The sequence below is a fragment of the Mastomys coucha genome, unplaced genomic scaffold (genome assembly GCF_008632895.1).
Source record: "Mastomys coucha isolate ucsf_1 unplaced genomic scaffold, UCSF_Mcou_1 pScaffold4, whole genome shotgun sequence".
Classification (NCBI taxonomy): Eukaryota; Metazoa; Chordata; class Mammalia; order Rodentia; family Muridae; genus Mastomys; species Mastomys coucha.
In genome coordinates, this window is record NW_022196910.1 from 50,938,964 (window position 1) to 50,944,565 (window position 5,602).

A 5,602-nucleotide genomic window follows, 5' to 3' on the forward strand; every position below is an offset into this window, starting at 1 on the left:
GTTGATTGTTTTTTAAATCATGAGAGACATAATTCCATTTCTCTTGAAATTGTGTGTGAAACACGTCAATAAAATTAAACCCATTCCTATATAATGTACAAGAGTATAAACCCTGATGGTGCATGTGCAAAATGAGAGGGGGGGACAGGGTAGAGGGGGAGACAGGGTGGGGAGAGGGGGAGAGGGAGAATGTGATTTAAATGGTGACTTTTTTCTAGACCTAAGAATCACCAAGAAAAGTGGCAGATAAAGGGATTCTTTTTTTTTTCTATAAGGAGCAGCTGAGAGTAGTGTCATGATCAAAGATACCATGAGCCATGGATTGGATCATCTTGAGGATCAGGCAATGGTGAGGTATTAAATGGAGGGTTTGGTGTGAGAGATCAAAACACATCCCCTTTATTAGATAAGTCAAATGAGCAAGGGTTGGTGCAGCCAAACAGAAATTTAAAACTGGATCTTATTCATTATTTTTATTTCATGAGCATCAAAGTTTTGCAGCTTGAATGAAATTTTAGCATGCATTGGTAGCGTGGTTCATACGGGCCTTGATAGATGAGAGTCATGTGCTGATTACAAGAAATGAAGCGCCCAGAAGAATGGAAAACATTTTTAGTGTATCTTGGCATTGGGAGTTGCAAGGTTAAAGCAGAATTGTGAACATCTAATTGACAGCAGTGTTTTATTCTCCACCAGTACATTCTTTGCAACCTGGACAACAGAAGGGAGAAAGTGAAGAGCTGGGATGATCCTTTGGTGAAGATGGGTAAAATTAAAAAATGATAGCTACCAGCCAGAAATGGTAACACACACACACACACACACACACACACACACACACAGACCTATAGTGCCAGCAGTTATGAGGCAGAGGCAGGCAGATTTCACATATGAATACACAAAGCATATGGTAACTACCATCTCTTTGGCATTTGATTTGTGCCATGCGTTTTACTTAAGAACATATCATGGAACATTTGCTTCAGCCCTGTATATGACAGGTGCTATGTTACCACTTTGTAAGGACGCTGGGGCTTACAAAGGTTTAACATGTTCTCCAGGGCCATCCTGAGTGGCAACATGAGAATTATAATAGTGTTGGAGTTACAGTATGCAGAGTTAAAATCTCTGGAAGGTTCTGAACATGTAAAGTGATGCTCATGAGTCCAGTAAAGGGCTAGAGAGACCATCAGAGACCATCAACACACATTAGAGTGGAGGGAGGCCCAGAGGTCCCACATTCATTTACTAATAGCTATTTTTGTACACCTTTGTGACAAGAACTATGCTAGACACAGTGAATACAACTAAAGTGGTGAGCTTCACTTTCCTTTGAATGATATCGCTTTTGGGAACATCATTAACTGAATTTCTATCAATTTGCTGTAATAATCTTCAGCAAGTTCTATTTAATGTTAAATTTGCATGGCTGTACTGCAGAGAGAACTGGCTGGAGTCCCACAAATGAAAAAAAACTGGCACCCCCAAAAAAGCCCCTGTTTTGATTACAGTAGATCATATGAATAGCTAATGGGATCAGCAGCACCTTCATATCATACAGAGATTAAGGAGACATTCATGCTCTATTTTATGAGATGATATTTGGGGTTCAATAAGAAGTGAGGATTCCTGTCTTCACACCCACTCACAATGCAGAACCCAGATATTCACTGGCATCAGTCACGCCCGCCTTTGTAGCCATTACCCAAGCACAGTGGCATAAAACATCTCTGTTATTGCTCCCAGGTCTACCAGCTGTCTGAGTGGTGCTGTGAATCTTGATGACCTCATTTCTGTGTCAGCTGGTAGCTGTGATAGGCAGTTAAGAGAGTCTGATTTCATTCTCTCCTTGTTGTAATTACTTATTTGCTATTTATCTGATTTCTACAATCCTACTCTTTTTCCCTTAGTAATGTAGTAGTGGGCTATGGCATGCAGGCAAGAGAGATCACTGAGTGTAATATGATCTAATGTATAAGGCCTAAGCTCACTTCCTGTAACTGAGTTTGCTTCCTGTAGATTGATTAACCTGATTATTATTATTATTATTATTATTATTATTATTATTATTATTATTGTTATTTGATTTTTCGAGACAGAGTTTCTCTGTTTAGTCCTGGCTGTCCTGAAACTCAGTCTGTAGACCAGGCTGGCCTCAAACTCAGAAATCCACCTGCCTCTGCCTCCCAAGTGCTGGAATTAAAGGCGTGCGCCACCACTGCCTGGCAACTAACCTGTTTATTACTTGGAAATGCTGAGCATCAGCAATGAGAAAAGATTCAGATAAACAGAACATGGCTTTGATTACAGGGTAAAAGTCACGTTATTTTTCTCCCATTTGCTACTTAGATTTCTTTTGCTGTGCATCAAAAACTTCACAGCTAAACAATCAAAGGACATTGAATTGTTCCTTATAATTTCCGTTCCACACAATGTTGACTGTACTTGCTAGTAAGCTCCTAGAAAGCATATTAAGAAACACCAGCCAGCCAATTACCATTTAACCATGGTGAGTTCTAGAGCACACAAATGATATATTTCCACCTCACTGCCAGTCCCTTCAAGTATATCACGAAGATGAGCCAGGTGACTTCTGCTTACCTTCAATGCTCTTTTTGCACATGCACATTTCTCCTGTTTTAGGTTACGTAGCTTATGTTTAAACGTTTTGAATAACTTTCATTCTATTGTGATAGCTATAAATATATGTTGCCCATGTTTCTAAACATTATGCTCTGCAAGAGACACTGGGGTTCTCAGTGGGTTAATCATTTCCAATGATATTATAGGACACTCATTTGACCTTCTGCATTTTACCTCCAGCTACCCATTAGCCCTCCTTTCTTGTCTTGTGATTCCCATTATGTTTTCAACAGTTAAAATAGCCTGCTTGCTCTCTTAAAAGACTCTTTGTTGGAGTCAGCCAGCTTTAGAGAGAATCCTGTGGCACTGATAAAGGAAGGCTTGCCATATCTTTTGGTCTCTTGCAGATTTACTGGGAAGGGATGCCACAGAATGGATTATATATAATTACTGCACATGGAACTGTTTAAAATCCAATTACCAGATTTCTAATGCAAGTGGAAGAAGAAGCTCCAGCTTCAGAGTGCTGTCCTGGAGAAGATCCTGTCTGTCCATTTTGGAATCTGACACTGGAGGACTTGGTAATAGCTCTGTTTGTCTCCAACAAGACTCCACAGACTGCACAAAGATGAGTCTCCTGCATGTGCTCATTTAATTTCAGGTTTGCTGCACCAGACAATAAACCAAATTTGAGATCCTGAAGCCAGATGTAACTTGTGACTCTCCTCCCTGCTCAGGTCAACCTAGTGCCATGCTGTTCAAATGAGTAGATAGCGTGAATCATAAGAGAAAATCCAACCTGAGTGACAGATTTTCCTCTAAAGTTACTTCTGTTTGATTTCATCTCCCCCACCCCAACCCTGCCACATTATGCTCTGCTTTTCACACGCTGTGCATTTCATGCCACAGGATGAAATGGAAACCAAAATGTCAGTTTTATTGCTGTTTGTTGCTTTGGGATCTGCAGAAGTAATCACCCCATTTGCACTTGCTGAGGTCACACAAGCTGTTCAAACTTAGGGCGTTTACATAGAACCTGGAACCTTCTAGAATTCTACGGTGCCAGTGTCACATAGCTGTACCAAGAAGCTTGTTGAGTTGCCTCACTAAGGAACTGGCATTTGTCTCTTGTCTTGTTTCAAAGGGTCTAGAAAATGAGAGTAACATATAGTTTTTCATTTGTCTTTTAGGCATTATTTAAGGGTGTTGAAGGAGACAAATTGTGGCCCTAAAGGAGAAAATCATTTTTGTCTTCATCTTTCTCACCCATGAAATATAAATAATAATGATGTGATAACATGAATAAGTAATGATCTTACAATATAAAAATGACACATCTGCCACCCAGGATAATTGTGAGGAGTAAGTGAATGATTGCTTAGCTCCTTGCAAAGTTTAAAAGATCTAGACAAATGGGTTCTGATATTATTGTCATTATTAGAATGAGCCAGAGAAAATGCATGGCTTCTGATGCTCTTGGTAAAATCTGTATAAAGTTTTCTATCAGTGAGAGCTATTAAATACCAGCTGCACATTGTTAATTAATACAAGGTCATACAACCCCGTGGTTCTTACATGTTCCAATATTGCAATAATTACAGGCACTTCATCTTTTAAACATGCAAAGACTTGAGTAAATATTGAATATCTATGGCATTCTTACGCTATTCTACACATTGAATCACATTATATTTGATCTTCTTGTGCCTAATTATGAATGAAAGTTTTCCTTCAAAAGGCCGCTCCTCAGACAGTCAGCACTCTCAATTAGAGGTAAGATTAAAAGGACATATTTTAATTAAGGATTTACTTCATGAACATTTACTGGAACGTACCATGTGTGGTTTTCAGCACTGCATATATTTTAGATAATTTAATCCTCAGCAAAGTCATAAAGAGGCACTCCAACTGTCTGCTCTCTGCTGATGAGGGAATGGAAGCAGGCTGCATAAGTCATTTGCACATGTCAAATAACTGGTAATAAGTGGTGTGGAATAAGACTATCCACGTCTGGCCATAGACGATTATTCATGAGCACTGACTTATTAAAAGTTATATTCCCTAAATCCCCGTATAAGGGTATGCTATAAATCATATAAGTAATATCAAATATAAGTAATATAAATTATATAAAATATAAGTAAATATAAGTAATAAAAATGCTTATGGTTTCCTAGGTCAAAGTAGGGCAAAGGTTATTAAGTACAATTCTGATCTGTTGTTAGTACAATGTCTGTGGTCCCAATTGTGATTAAAGGCTTTGTCTCAGGGTTGGTGCTATTGGAAAGCAGAGATGGACAAGTAGGAAGTCTTTATGTCATTGGGGGAGGTACGTTGAAAGTGATAATAAGTTTAAAGGCCAGATTCCCATGCAAGCTGTCTGCAGAAATCATGTTCATTTATCCTGATAATATCTTGTGTGGACTAAAGAATATATCTTACCTTGTAATCACATCTATTCTGGCCTTTGGAAATCAGAACTGTATTTAATAACCCTTCCATTTAAGACATCTATCTTATCCACAGTCCCCTGATAGCTATCTTTCATGAATTTGTTGCTGGGTTTTGCCAGCTCTTTCATTAATGCTGTGAGTCCATATGAAAAGAAATCTTGAACACATTAGTAAGAGTTGTGTCTTCATATATGTGCCTGATGTCTTATTTTTCTCGTAATTATTTCTCCACAGTGTAGAAGTAATTCTATCTGAAAGAGTGGATAGAAGACCAACAGCAATTAAAGAAAATATATTACATTTTAGAGAACTTGAGCATAAAATGTAAAGCTACAAACTTTTAGGTAGTATGTATTGGAATGGTTAAAAAAGTAGCCCTAATATGCTATAGTTGGCATGTTATTGCATATAATTATTATAGAATACCATATGGAAATTCCTAAAAAAATCTGACTATATTGCTATGGTTTGACATGGCTCAAGTGTCTACACTTTAATTGCAGCCTTGGTCCCAGAGCCCTGGCACTGGAAGGCAGGAGAAGCCTTGACACACAGGCCCAGTAGCA

The 5,602-nt window shown here is 38.5% G+C and overlaps 1 long non-coding RNA gene across 1 annotated transcript; it reads right to left on the reverse strand.

Moving 5' to 3' along the window:
• Window positions 1-454: 454 nt before the first annotated feature.
• LOC116076381 lies at window positions 455-3,522 on the reverse strand. The gene is made up of 2 exons (XR_004112923.1): window positions 3,065-3,522; window positions 455-711 (listed from the first exon to the last, which is right to left on the reverse strand). It is a non-coding gene; the product is annotated as an uncharacterized LOC116076381 (long non-coding RNA).
• Window positions 3,523-5,602: the final 2,080 nt, after the last annotated feature.